Source organism: Acromyrmex echinatior, chromosome 2 (genome assembly GCF_024713525.1).
Source record: "Acromyrmex echinatior isolate Ae372 chromosome 2, ASM2471352v2, whole genome shotgun sequence".
NCBI classification, from domain to species: Eukaryota; Metazoa; Arthropoda; class Insecta; order Hymenoptera; family Formicidae; genus Acromyrmex; species Acromyrmex echinatior.
This window is the reverse complement of record NC_141853.1, coordinates 25348071-25364163: the sequence shown is the minus strand read 5'-3', so window position 1 is coordinate 25364163 and position 16093 is coordinate 25348071. Positions and strand designations below refer to the sequence as shown.

At 35.9% G+C, this 16093-nt stretch overlaps 1 long non-coding RNA gene across 1 annotated transcript; it reads left to right on the top strand.

Moving 5' to 3' along the window:
• The first annotated feature begins 13593 nt into the window (after window positions 1-13593).
• On the top strand, window positions 13594-14312 carry LOC147910677 (uncharacterized). Its single transcript, XR_015544142.1, has 2 exons — window positions 13594-13812; window positions 14011-14312. It is a non-coding gene; the product is annotated as an uncharacterized LOC147910677 (long non-coding RNA).
• Window positions 14313-16093: the final 1781 nt, after the last annotated feature.

Genomic DNA, 16093 nt, shown 5'->3' with positions numbered 1-16093 from the left:
CAAATGAAAAAAAACTTTGTCTTATACTAATTATTTAGTGAGATATAACATTTTAGTAATTCCTAATTTTTTATGATGATTTTTTTCAGCATTATACCGCCGACATTTACGGAACTCAATGTGCATCACAGGAAGGTTGCTTGGTCGGATTTTGCATATATGCGTGCGTGCATGTGTACGTGCGTGTACATATAGATTTTTAACTTTTTTTTTAATAAAAAGTTTTGCCATTTTTTCGCCATATTACCTCGCGCAATCTCGATCTCATATTGACGCATCTTTTTATGTTAAATTGAGAAATTTCATTCCTGCTTCTTGTAAATTTGCTAATTGTTGGCTGTTTTCGACGATTTCTCAAATGACGTTCCATCATGTCCCATACATGCTCTATTGAATTTAAGTTTGGACTCATTGGAGGATGTTGGAATAATAAGATGTTTTCATGTTACTCTCAAAAATTTACTGAAAAGAAATGATCCTCTAATTTTTTTGAACAATGTATATAAAAGAAACAAACCATGAATATCAATTTTCAAAAGACACGAAGCTTCATAATAATCGTCTTCTACAAAATTTATAATATGAATTTTTTATTTGTACATCCATCCGTAAATTGGATCCTCCAATTATTTTAACTTACTATTACGAATACTATTTATACTTATTTTTATCAATATAAAAAAAATGCCTTTAATCAATATAAAATATATATTAAATGTTAATAAAAAATAGTTCATTAAGTCCGGGAAAAAATATTTTATAGTTATATAAAATTATATAAAATTATATATAATTTTATATATTTGTGTATAAACAGACATACGAAGGCAAATCAATAAGTACCTGTGTTTCAAGACAGGCGGCGTTGCTGATGCAAGTTGGCATTATCATCGTGTACTACCATTTTTCAAACGACGTCATATAAAATTTCAGAGTGATTCATGCAATAGTCTTGATTTGACAGCAATTCGTAGTGAATATTGATATAACATGACGATTTGCTTTTTAAACAAAATTATATTATTCACGTACATCATCTTACATACATGTAAATAGTATACGTACTTATACATATATGCACATTTTATATACTAATTTAATACAATATAATCTATTTATATTAATGTTAATAATTAACATTTCAAAAATTATGATACAACGGAATTAAATATAATATTTTATATTCTCAATGTCATGATTCCACATTAAAATTTATACATATATGTCTGTCGATACCATTATTTAAATGAAATTTAAGTGATTTATTAAAATTTTTACTCATAAAATGTGATGATTCTACGAAATTAACATATCTAATTATTTTGTAAGAATAATATATTTCTAATTAATAATTATACATATAAATTGTATTTAAATAGCAGTTATTAAATAGAGGAGATCGATGATAAATATACAGTTTTTTAAATGATTTTTTACCCATGAATAAATGAAATACATACAAACAAGGGAATTTTTCAATAGTCACATACTCAAACAACAGAATAATTATTTTTATAATTTAATAATTTGATTAACTTCGTTGTATTAATGAAAAATATAAGGTGATATGACACTTGCAACAACCGACCTCATATATGGTATATTCGTCATTGTTAAAGATAACAATTTATATACGTCGTCCATGATCAATTCAAGGCCGATTGTTGTACATAATTTATTATGAAAGATTTTTCTAAACTTAGTTTTGATATATGTTTGTAAACAATAAGGATAAATTTATTTATATAAGCAACGATAAATTGATACTTGAAGATATTCGGTATGTTTGTATTCCCAAACGCAGTTTTATTATAAAATTATACAATTATATAAAAATATAATACTTTATTATTATAACCTTCAGGGAAAAAATATTTTATGTATTAATTATATAAAATTATACAAAAATATAATTTTATATAATCGTATATAAATGGATATATTTTATATATTATATAAGTATATATTTTATACAGAAATGTTATTTTTATATATAATTAATATTATTATTTCTTTATTTTAATATTGTTATCAATTAATATTGTTATTGAGATCAACTTGTACTTGTTTACACACCCCCTCAAGAATTACGATTAAAAGAAACAATTCGAATTCAACTTAGTTGTAGAAATTTTATTTAACGTGTTTGGTTACAATCTTTTTTCCCAATACTTGTTTAAAAAAAAAACGCACGCACACCAATTACCTTGCTCCGCACGCCATGCGTCCTTTTTTGCGCACTAATAGACCAGCGACAGCTATTTATCCAAGGCGATAAAACCAAATTTAAACTGCCGCTTAACATGCTGACTTGACAAATAGACCTTATTTTCAACCGAACTTATTCCTTCTCAAGCGGCCAAACTTAACGAATCTAACGCAACTTATAATAAACTTAAACTACGTATAATTTCTTTTTTTTTTAACATTCTTCCGCGAACAGAGGACAAATTTTTACAATTGGCCTTTTATAGACGCCCTTACTTGTACGAACGGTTATAGCTCTTATTATATCGTCCGACCCTGGATGGACACTACGCGTGCTACATCCATCGTAATGACATCACCTCGTCTTCCTTCAATAGGACCAATTGGCCGATCTTTATCTTGACATGGGTATCGAACTTCCACTTGGTTCTAGCTTGACATAGAGCGAGATACTCCTTAGTTCACCTTGACCAAAAATGCTGCTTCAGTCGTTCCACCAGTTGCCATCAAGAAAGTCTATTCACTATATCTTGCAGATCTGGATAAGTTGTTAGTGAGTCTCCATGAGAAAATGCGCTGGAGTTACCGCGCCTAAATCCGTAGGGTCATCGGATAAAGGCGTTAAAGGTCGTGAGTTCAAAATAACCTCAATTTGTGTCAGCACTGTTGTCATTTCTGAGATGATCAGTATTGCCAACTATCTTCTTCATATGCAGCTTCAGAGCGGATAGCTGCTTCTCATAACTCCCCGAAATGAGGCTCTCTGGGGAGTATAAAATGCCAAGAGAATCTTTCATTCCACATAACTCTAATCTCGGCAGGGACAAAGCTTTCAGAGGTGCTACTCTGGATTTCGAACAAAACAAAGCAGCTGAAATTCTGACTCCCTTTACGTACAAGCTTGTTCACTCGCATTACTAAATCCATGTAATTGTATTTCGGCATCATCGCCCTGTTCTAGTATTAATCTCGGCACTTCTATCGACTCTAGCATGCGCAATTGTGACTTTATCAGCCACCAGGATTTATGAATATTCATAGATACGGGATCATCCCAATCAATATTACAAGCCCATAATGATTGTATCATAATTTTAGCAGCTGTTATCACTGGCCTTACCTAACGTGTCAAATAACCGAGACATTTCGGATAACATAATCCTTTTCATCTTTTGATCTAATTTAACAAGTGGACTCTTGTAACATAACACATCTTTAGCAGGATTCCATAAAATACCTAACAATTTAGATTCCTGATTCTTCACAAGATCTACTACATTATTTTCATTGCTCAAATCTGGAGAATATTCGATAGATTTTTATACAATTCGAAACCACCCTTAGCTAGCAATTCAATCAATTATTTTCTCAAGTCTATGATGCCCTGCTCAGAATTTGATCCCGTTATCAAGTCGCTCATAGAAATCGTTGCAGATGACCGTCGCTACGGGAAACTTTTCTTTTTCAAGTTATGCTAACTACTGCAAACATCTAATTATCAAAAAACGATGGCAGTTCCGGCTTTGTTCCATACGTAATATAGTCAATAATTCAAACATTTGCATAGGAACCTTAGGATTTTCCCTTCAGAATATCATCTAAGTAAGGACGTTTGATTCTCGTGAACCTTGACCTGTCTGTACATCTTAATATCAGCACATAGCACGTATCTAAAAAAATCTAAATCTGACTAAATCTAACTATTGAGAACAAATCTGCTTAAATTACAGGGCCTTTAAAAGCGTTATAAGACATCGTTCAATGACAGACTCTTGGAATTTTTGTTAGACGTGTCAAATACTTAAATTAGTAGTCACGGCTTCTTGCCTTATAATCGCCTGATCGGTCGTGGTGCTTGTTATCCATTTCATATGCCCTAATTCAATATGTTGGCACTTGTTAATATAAGATTTAGCTCAGCCGATCTAATACCAGCACGTCAGTTTACCGACGTGACTACAGCGTTCCCGTGTTGCTAATAGAGCTCACCGAAGGGTAGGGCATGCGCGCGATTATGCGGCTTCCATGCGAATCCGTTCCATGCTTCTCGCCATTTTGCCGTGCTTCTGCGTGCGACCATCCTTTCGTGTTCACGTGCGTAAACGGTACGCAAACCGTTTTTTTATTCTTCGATATTGTACGACGCGAATGTAATCTAAGATGCATTAAAATATTTTCGCACAAAGCCTCATTTTATTACGCCGAATTACATCGGGCGTGGCCACAAGACGACACAGATCGACAAGTCACAAGGCACAAGACACAAGTCTCTGACGAAGAGAAAACAGCGTTCCACTTAACGCAATAAGGACATCAAGGTTCTTTCCCTAACATTGATCCTTCGAGCCGGATTTTCACAAATTCCGACAGACTTCGGAATTGACAAATACACAGGTATCTCTGCACAAGCAGATTATATCCATTTTCTGAGGTAACGTGCAAGCGTATCAATCGCACACGATAAATACTCATAAGTCTTATCTCAGGCATACATTGCGAGGTAAGAAAATTCCTTTATATTTGCAATATCGCGCATTAGGCGCATCATATTCAAATAGACATCGACATAGGAGGTCTTTGCTTTCGTTCAGATGACGCCATACGTCGTTTACTTTCGCTCACAAGAACCGCCATATTGTAGTTTGTCCTTTTCGCTCACAAGAGCTGTCATATTGTATGTTATAACTCTCGCTCACAAGAGCTGCCATATTTGTCAGAAGAAGCTAGATTCGTGCCTGCACGGGCAGCCATTTGCATTTTCATAAAGCTTTGCATTTCATTAGCCAGGCTCATATTATAATGATTTCGCGTTGCTACGCAGTCGATATCACGCATTACATTTAACGTTTTACAATGGAAACACTCCCATTAGCAGACGTAAAAATTAAGAGAGCTCATATAAAATCCGCGGTCACATGGTTAAAAACCTTCATCGACAATTTCGACGTCAACTGCGATTCGCAGCATGTTCTCATTGAGCGCAAGCAAAGATTGTCGGAATTGTGGAATCACTTCGAAGCAGTTCAATTTCGTATAGAAATTTTCGAAAACGCAGATCCCTCGATCACCGACAAAAGTTCTCCATGAGCAGCATGCGCAACAGCGTGACAATTTTGAAGCTCCTTACTTCCAGTTAATGGCTTGATATACCGCTCTCATTGAGCGTATGAAAAAAAACGCATCTCAGCCAATTTCATCAAACGTAAATGGACAAGCGAGATTAGCTGGAGGGAAACGCGTGTCAAATTGCCTAAAATAGATTTACCAGTTTTTACCATATATAAATTTACCAGGTGCATATGACGATTGATATTCCTACAGGGATACCTTTGAACAATTAATCCATTTAAATGAAGGTTTAGTGGAAATTTCACTACTTGAGATTTTCCTTAAAGATCACTGCTAATTATCATGAAGCATGAGCAGCGGTCAAAAAACATTTCGACAATCAGAGATGGCTTGTTCAAAAGCATGTTCGCGTCTTATTTGAAGTACTAGCTGTACGTAAGGAAAATCACAGCATGATTCGCAAATTAGACACTATTCTTAAACATTTGCGCGCGCTCAAGGCCCTTGGAAGGCCCACTGATTATTGATTTAATTATTCATCTTATCATTTGTAAGTTGGATGTAGTCACTAGCAAGGCGTGGGAATTAAGTATTAAGGGAAAAAAGCTGCCAGATTTAAAGAATTTAATAGAATTCTTGACTCTCTAATGCCAGGCAATACATGCTAGATCTTACAATTGAAATCAATACATGGTAGATCTTACAATAGCGTAAAAAGTAGTATCACATCAAAGCATAATGGCAATTTAAAGTTCACGTCTGTCGCTACATCTAATCTTTCTTGTACTTGTGTTACGTCTTACAGACGCCAGGATTTTTTTTCTTCGGCTCCACGTCGCGACTATGATTAGCGTCTGCGAGACCCGAGCAGAGCCTTCTGATAATGATCTGACAGAATTGAAAAGAGGGACCGGACAGGCTCCGCGAAAACTCGTAAATGCTAATCAACCCGGAAAGAATAACAACCTTAATGTAGGCCCGAAAAGAAATAAGATTGCAAAAGACATTATAAATGCATCGAAGTCACGCAATAGTAAAAATCTAGGCTTTGTCACCCGAGACTGACTAACAATTTCATCTTAGAAAACAGGCGCCATGTCGAACTTAAAAAATCGTAAACATAGAATAACTTCCAACAAGAACGTTATCTGAAACCAGACTCGCAACTGACAATGGTAGCCCTGCACGCAAACCTATTTGTGCACGGTAACCATCTGTTTACTTAGCCGTATTTTCCACGAGAATAACAGAATTCGTCATCCATCTCGGAGCAATCTTGGCTCTTTAAGCAAAACCGTAAATCACTTCTTTTCTTCTCGAAACTACTCTAACGATGTACTCTAGATCAACAACGATAAAACGTTATAAAAATCGTAAATCTCGCGTGACATTACAATTAACTTTTGTATCCTAGACAAAGGACACAACGCTCTTTTTTTCGGGGTATAAATAGAGGTTCCGCGGAAGCGTAAAGTAAAAAGATCAAGCTAACTCAGTTCACGTGCAGTCTACGAGTTGACCTATTATCGCGGGGAGTGCGGGAATTACTAAAACTCGCGCTAATCACGCCAGTTCGCGGTTCCATACGAGTGCGAAATTCTGGGCAAATCGGCACCGAATCATTAGGCGTACGGCACTGCGATTGCCCTTCTGACGCAGACGACGGATCTCCTTCGATGAGTCACCCACCGGAACCTACCCGATATCTTGGACAATTAATAGTAAGTCGCTCCTTCCAGTCAATCCCCTCGTCTCCCCACTATGGGAACACATATCTGTACCTATATACACTTGCGTCCATTTCCAAGAACATATATGCACGTCATTTTAACCCTTCGGTTTGTAGTGCGTACCATTTGAAAATGCGGAAGAACTCCCTATGTCCGGAAGAGTAGGCGGAACCGTCTCCTTGGGCCACTCACAATTGCGCCGCCTCAACCGACCGACGAGCAATTTAGCGAGATCTCTTACTCACCAACATTACAGACATAACCCTTAGATCTCACCTCTCCTCCTGTCGACCCTTCCGAGAAATCCTCCCCCTCCTCCTCACGAAAAAGGATTCTCACTCCCTTTTCTTCCTTTGGATCAACTCCCACCCCATTTCAACTGAATCCCGAGCCGATCGATTGGAATCGGATGTTCTGGTTTTTTACGTCCCCCTCCTACGAAGGACAGACTAGTCACCGTGTATATCTCCGGAAATCCCACACCTTACACGTCCTTTATAAGCACCTTATACCGATGTGCTCCTGCAACACTTTCCTCGGCGCTTATACTCGCTAACCCTTTCTCCTCTACACACACACACACGCATACACCAATACACACACACACCCATAAGGTGTTAATTATATTTTTATATAATGAAAAAGGGATAGAAGAAGTTTATTATATGTAACATTTTTCTATTTTCTTTTTATTATTAATAAACGTAATATAAGGTATTTCCCTGTCATTTATTAAAATCACCTCTCGCATTCACTTCCCTCGAATACCTGAGATCGCACGATGTTCAGTCCTGGGATTAAGTTCCTTAACCCAAATAGTAGGATCGACGTTCGCACTGTCCAGCGGAACAGGTGTCATAGCGTCCCTTCGGACGTTGACCCACATTCCAGGACTAAAAAGGTGCGTACGACTAACAGATGTTCGCCTCCACGCGTATACCTGTGAGATTGAGTCTAACCGTCCTTCCATACTCTCTCCATTCTCCCTCATTGTCTCCTTGATCAAAAAATTTTCAAGGATTTGAACATAACACTTGCAATTGCAAGAATTCTTGTATTTGCAAGAAAAACCTTTCAATATATTAGGTATTGGAATTAATTCGTAGCGTTTTACAAGTGATGGGAAGTACTTTCATTAATGTATTTTTTAATGCTCATGTGAAATAAATAACATTCTTTCATTAAAAAACGCTACGAATTAATTCCAACACCTAATATCATTGTAAAGAATTCCTCAATTTATCGGTTGAAGATAGAATTAAAGGGAAAAAAGCACATTTATGTCTCAACTGTTTAAGATCGAACACGCATCAAACGAAAGCATGTAATTCAGGTAATTGCCGAAAATGCAGCAAAAAACATAACACATTGTTACACATAAGTGCTCCAAATATTTCAGATGTATCGGGATCAAACACGCAAGCAACAAATCAAGCTACCAATCCTCCACTCCCCGTCGCCACGCAATGTACATCAGGTCATCGTTCGTTAAATATTTTACTATCTACTGCAATTATCCACGTATACAATTCCAATAATCAAATTCATTCATGTCGAGCATTACTTGACAGATCTCATTACTTGACGGATCTCAAATGAATTTCATAACGAAAGAATTAGCAAATCGATTGAAGCTCGAAGAGCGACCTCTTGATGTATCAGTGGCGGGAGTCATGGATGAAGTAATCCACGCTAATAAAGTAGTTAATCTTTGCGTCAAATCGCGTTTTAATAATTTCTCCGAAAAAATGGACTGCGTAGTGCTTCCAAAAATAACAGCAGTTACCACAGCACTTCATACCCATGCAAAGTGTGTCTGTTCCAAAACATATAAAACTCGCTGAACCTAGTTTTAACATACCAGCAAGCATTGATATTTTAATCGGGGTCGAGTCCTTCTGGAGGCTCATTCGTGCGGTTCAGATCAAACAATCAAAAAATCAGCCGACTTTGACACATTTTGACTAGTTTTCTTCATTGGGAGTTTGCTTTTATGATCACACAAAATTCAGACCCGTAAAATTTCCTCCTCTTTCTAATTCCTTGAAATGACCTTGAAGGTCATGATCATGGTCATTAAGTAACCCCCGCCGAACCTCACAACTTTGGTGTCGAACATTTTTGCAAGAGCACATAGTTTTCAAGATGTTTGGATTTCATCTTGACATGATCTTGACATTGAGGTCACGGTCAAGGTCATATTCGGACGTAAAATTTCTTCCTCTTTCCAATTGCGGTGTGAAAAAAGGGGCGTTCCATTTGAAAATTTTGACTTGACCTTGAAATGACCTTGACGGCCATTGTAACGGTCATGGTTAAGGTCACTGTTGGATGCCCCCCTCGAAACCCTACAACTTTTGTCTAAAACTTTTTCTTCTAGGATGTGTAGTTTTCGAAATATTTGGGGTGGGTAATTAAAATGGGACACCCTGTATATATACATACAGTGTCTCTTAAGTAAGGTCTCATTGCGAGCGTAGAATGGGTTAAGGGGAACGAAAACATCTTATACCATTTTGAGATATCCGCTATAGTTTTCGAATTAAAAAAAAAACGTCTAAGCCAATGTGCGATGAAGCCGCGTCACGCGAATTCGTAGCACGGCCCATCGCGCCTCATTTCATAGCGACGGCGCGCGCGCGCGCGCGTAGAGAGAATGAAGCGCAATCCTTCTCTTCGCCCTCCCTACGTCACTATGGAGTGAAGCGCTGGGCCGTGCTATAAATTCACGGCGCGGCTTTACTGCACATTGGCTTAGACGTTTTCTTTTTTAATTCGAAAACTACAGCGAATATTTCAAAAATGTATAAAACTTTTTCGTTCTCCTTGACTCATTCTACGCCTCCAATATCCGGACCTTACTCCTACATATTTGAACGGAATTTGAATAATCTTAAAATTAATCTTAAAATATTTTATGATATTTTATAATGTGATAAAAATTTATTTATTATTAAAACGTACAAGAAGATACACCAATATATGTTATATATTAATGTCTTTTGTTATAATTTCATTATATAATTATGAAATTAAGACATATATTTTCATTACTTATGTTATTATAATCTTAAATGCTATTTAATTAAATGACAATGAATTAAAAATTTGGTGCTATCGTATTCTTCAAAGAATTGTAATTTAATTGTTAGCACCTTCTAACTTTCACAATATTTTAATCATAATTTTAAACAAATAAACAAATTCCAATAAAGATCTTTATCGGATATAATCTTTCCTGTCAATCCTTAAAGATTTTATCACTCGGATTTTATTTTTTAATTTAGTACAACAATTTTTTGTCAAATGAATATTAATAAAACTAATACTGTGTGTGCTTAGGTTTAACTTTTTTATTTCATACAAATTTTAAAACCACGTCTTCTTGTAATATTAAAAGAATATTAATAGGAGAGAAGGTGATATTATGACACCTCAGTTACATTTTACATAATAACTTTGTTAATAATCAATATTTAAGTTTAAAACTTGACAATTACATTCGTTAAAATGTTGTTGAATCAATTCTGAACTCAAAGTTACAAAATATTGATTATTTAGGACTATCATGGTGGAATTAGAAAGGTAAAGCAACGCACATAAAGGCGGAGGACCTGTCACATGATCTGAGATTTCGACTAATCAGAAATTGAGCTTATTTGCAGTGTGAACGAGTGCATCTCTGCAAATTAGCTTGAAATTTGATTGGCTGACAGATCTCTTCATTACTTTCAACTTCTGCGCATACATCACCTTGGTTCACCTTTCTAATTCCACCATGGATACTATTAATAAAAATATGGCGACATTGCACAATGACTCGAAAAAAAAAAGGATGATAATTGGCCTAAGACTAAAGCTATAAAAAAAGCCTTAAAATATTAGTTTTGTTTAAAAAACAGTATTTAATTACAAAATTAACAAAAAATAAAACATTTTAAAATATGCAAATAAATGTTTATACATTCATACAATTTCTACATAGAAACTGCTCAGTACTAAAAATCTTATAGTACTAAAAATAGTATACGTAATATAAACTATAGATTAACAGTAGAGCAACAATCGATTATGAAATAATTATTTTAATATGAAAACCTCAAAAAAGAGGTCGTAAGTAATTAATATTCATAGAGGGCACATTAGCAAAATGCCATACTATTGTTTAAATTTGCATAACTCAAAATATATACAGTCAAATAAAATGTTAAATAACAAATAATACATTCAAAAATATATATATTAATGTGATAATGCTTAAGTTTAAGAAAAATGAGGAAGTAATTAAATGCTAAAATGTAATTAAAATGTAATTAAAATGTAATTAAAATGTAATTAAATGCTAAAATGTAATTCAGAAATGTTTCGAAATACTTGAAAATAAAAATGCTGGTTAATAAGTGTTAGTGATTAAGTATTGATAGATATATTAGCGTCATGTAATGGCGAGCTACTGAACAAATAATTCCATAAGTAATTATTATTAGGATTCGCTATATAATAGCGAAGATATTAAAGAAGGAATCATAAAAAAATTGTAATTTAATCGAGGAATAAGACAAGACTGCATTGTACAAGTAGGAATTTAGAAGATTGATGAATTTGTAAGTTTATTGTCCACTGAAGATGGTTCTGTGAAAACCGAAACATCTGGAATTTATAATATATTGTAAATATATAATTATTTGAGTACCTACATCGTGCTAGACTCTTTGCCATTATTTGTTAGTCTTATTGAAATTTATAATTTGTTGAGCTTTTGGAAAATTAAATTAAATTTATATTTTAAAACTTACTACATGGGCTGAAAAATCCCAGGATTTTTCAATAGATGGTGCCACTAGAAAATAAACATGATTCATTTCGAGAGGTTCATCTGTCACTAGTTTATGTATGAAGTTTCATGACATTTCGTTCATTCGTTTACAAGCTACAATCGTTTAAGTGGCGTTACTTTCGCCTTCGTAAAAAAAATGGAAAAATAGGAATATCGCATCTTGATCAAACATTGTTTTTTGATGGGAAAAACTTCTGAACAACCATTGAAATGGTTGCAGAAATGTTATCCTACATCTGCTCCTTCGAGAACAACAGTTTATCGGTGATTTAGTGAATTTAAAATGGATCGTACGAGCACCGAAGACACACCTCGCAAAGAACGGGCGGGATACATTTTGCACGATGTTTTGGAGATGAAAAAGCTATTGGCACGATGGGTGCCGCGTTTGCTGATCATCGATCAAAAATAGCAGTGCATTGATGATTCAACGACCGATTTGGCGTTGTTGCAGCGTAATCGAGCGGACTTTTTTCGATGTTTTGTGACGATGGATGAAACGTGGGTCTATTACCATACGCCTGAGTTCAATAGGCAGTCTGCAGAGTGGCTGAAAAGCCACGAAAGCCGACCAAAGCGGCCAAAAGACCAACGCTCGGCCGGGAAGGTTATGGTCTCCGTTTTTTGGGATGCGCATGGCATAATCTTCATCGATTACCTGCAGAAGGGAAGAATAGTTACGGGAGAGTATTATGCTGTATTATTGGACAAACTGAACGACGAAATAAAAAAAAAACGGCCCCATATGGCGAAGAAAAAAATTCTGTACCATCACGATAACGCACCGTCGCACACATCCTTGAAAGCGATGGTCAAATTGGACCAATTACGATTCGAATTGGTTGCTCACCCACCGTATTCTCCAGACTTGGCCCCCAGCGACTATTATCTGTTTCCAAAGCTCAAGGGAAAGGGAGGTGGCTCCAGGGAAAGAGATTCACATCGAATGAGGAAATCGTCGCGGAAATCGAGGCGTATTTCGAAGGCTTGGACTTTTCATACTACAGAAAGGGCATCGAAATGTTGGAAAATCGTTATACCAAGTGTATCGCCCTCGAAGGCAACTATGTTGAGGAATAAATATAACTTTGCCCAAAAAACGCTTGTTTTCATTAAAAATCCCGGGACTTTTCAGCCCATGTAGTATACGTAAAAGTTTACAAGTCGAAAAGTTTAATAGCGCGCGCGTTTGTTATGTTTTAGTTCAATTAAATTGGAGAATAAATATTGGATATCATTTTAATAGAAAACAAAAATCATTTTAAATTAACAAAGATTGTAATATGTTCTAATAGGCCTTTCGAAATTTTACACATAGAAATGATTAAATCTGTAGATTTTGTAAATTACATAGTAATTTCTATTGATAATGTACAAAGTAAGATAATTCATATCAATGTAGGTTGTTCTACATATTTATGTAAATCACCCAAAGATTTTGAAATTCAATAAATATTTGTAATATTTTATTCTATTTAACATCTTATTCTATTTATTAATACATTCTTTGGTAATTATTTAGAATAACATACTCCACCTAAAATCTTAATAAAAATACACTCATCCGACGCGTTTTCATTCAAAATGAAAGAATCTGGCAAAAAAAATGCGACGGTCGGCCTCGTGAACCGAGATATTAAGCATTAAAGTTCGAGATTTTAGAGTTGCGAGAGCATAAAAGCACGCATGAAGAAAAGCGCAGACGCTTTTTGTATTCGCCCGCCTTTTGTATTTGGCCGCCGATCGTGTCATTGCTGATTGTGCGAGAGTGTTAAAGTAGTTTGCGGTTCTCGAGGAGAGAAAACCATGGGGTTCGCGAGGGCGGTCGTCTTCGCCGGCTGTCTCCTTCTCTTCCTGGCGGTCGACGCCTCAGGCAGTAAGTAAAGCGGAAAATGTGTAAATCTTCCTAGTATATTTGGAAGGAACGGGGGAGCAACCATGGAACAACTCAGAGTCGACCATAATCTCGTACGTAGGCTGCTGGAAAAGTTTGCAATCTAATACTTCCAGTGGCGCTGTTTTGCTACTATCATATCCGTAAAATTAGATGTTTTTAACCTATAATTCAGTTGACAGTTTGTACCCAAGCCAACTAGTTTTGTTTGCATAGTATTTTAAAAGAAGTTATTTTGTGAGAAAATGGAAATTTCGCATGAAAATTTTCAGGCAATGATTTTTTACGATTACAAATGTAACCTAACTCCAAAACAATGCATCAATCGACTTTATTTGGCTTTTGGGGATGAAGCACCATCCAATAGGACTGTTTATAATTGGTTTGCTGAATTCCAGCGTGGACCTTTCTTTGACGAATTCCGTGAAGGTCGTCCATTCACGTCTGTTGTTGTCACTAATGTTGACGCTGTGCGTGAAATGATTGAGCGAGACCGGCTATGACATACCCCGAGATTCAGGCATCCTTAGGCATGAAAGTAATACATATGATTTTGCATAATCATTTGAGCGTACGGAAACTTTGCAATTGGATCCCACACAATTTGACCGAAGCTCAAAAACAGACTCGTGTTAAATGAAGTAAAAAAATGCTCAAGAAATTCAACCAAGGTCGGTCAAATTTACAACATCGTTACTGGGGACGAAACATGAATCTATTCGTATGAGCCCGAAAATAAACAACAATCCACTGTTTGGGTATTTCAAAATGAACCGAAATCAACAAAAGTTGTTCGTTCACGCAGTGCTGCCAAGCAAATGATTGCTTGTTTCTTCAGTCATATTAGACATGTAGCAACCGTGGCTTTAGAGGATCGAAGGACTGTAAATACTGATTGATATAATTGTTTGCCAGAAGTCATAAATGAATTGCGTAGAACAAACCGAAATCGTCGCATCATCCTTCATTATGACAACGCCAGCTGTCACACAGCACGTCAAACTGTTGATTTTTTATCCAGTAAAAATGTCGAATTGAAGACTCATTGTTCGTATTCACCTGATTTATTACCTAATGACTTCTTTTTGTTCCCAAACATAAAAAGAAGATGCGTGGTGAGCGATTTGAGTCGCCTGAAGCAGTTGTTGAAACATTTCGTACACTGATTTCTGAGGTTACAGCCTCAGAGTGGAAAAAATGCTTCGAAAATTAGTTCGAGCATATGCAAAAATGTATCGATCTTAAAGGCGAATACTTCGAAAAACAATTATAAAGCCATTTATCGAATTTTACATGTTTTTTTTCATATTGTTTGCAGAAACTTTTCCAGCAGCCTATCTAGCCAATCGGCCTACTGGACAAAATCAATTACAACCGCTTCAATACCCGGAATCGCGAATTCCGTACCCCACCATAGCTTCAGGTTGGATCGAACCCGGAGATCGGTTGAATCCCCCTGGGACGTAACAGGAGCCAAAATTTCTTTGTTCACAATGGCTGCGTTCAGCTAATTTAACAGTTGAGTGAGCGCTCGCTGTTATTGGTGTATTCTTTTAGATCACTCAATCAGCATTTTAGATTTGAAAGAATACTTAGCAACAATATAGAATCAATAGCAACGAACGCTTACTCAAATGTTGAATCTGCTGAACGCCATTGGTGAAATTTCAATCTTTAATCTTTAATCTCAATCTTCAATGTATAGTCTGATTCCGGTCTTAGGCCTGTTCTTTTTAGTTGAACTTTTGCATCAGTTTATCTTTCTTCTTCTTTTTTTTCCTGAAAAGAAAAGAAAAAATTATGAACTGGTGTTCATCTAAAAAGTTCAGCTAAAAAAACAGGCTTAATTGGCTGCGATGCTGTCAGTGCTAACATCGCAGCCAATACGGTGGCAAGATTCTAATCCAGCTTACAATCCAGCAGGAAAACAAACATTATGTGCCGCAGATTTAATCGTAGTTGTTGAAGTTAGAAAAGTTGTCATGTAGAAATGTAGATAATGGAATATATTATAGCATTTTTCACTGGACCGCACTGAGTGCGCACCAAAAACTCGTTCAGTAGCAGCAGTACTGTACAAGGTTGCCGAAAGTGTGAGTTTCTTGCATTCCCTGCTAAACACATGTGTCGACCTTAGGATGATATTTCATCTATGCATTTTTGTCGTATGACAAATTTTTCAAGCCTGTTGATTGACTATGGGAAAGATAGATTCGAAGACCTCTCTGTTCTGTTCGTACGACAAAAACGTACACATGAAATAGCATCCTTAGTGCGGTTTTATAGTACACATTTGCCTTTAGATATGATAACACAAAGTATTGCGTAATTCGTTATGGAAATATTTATGCCGGA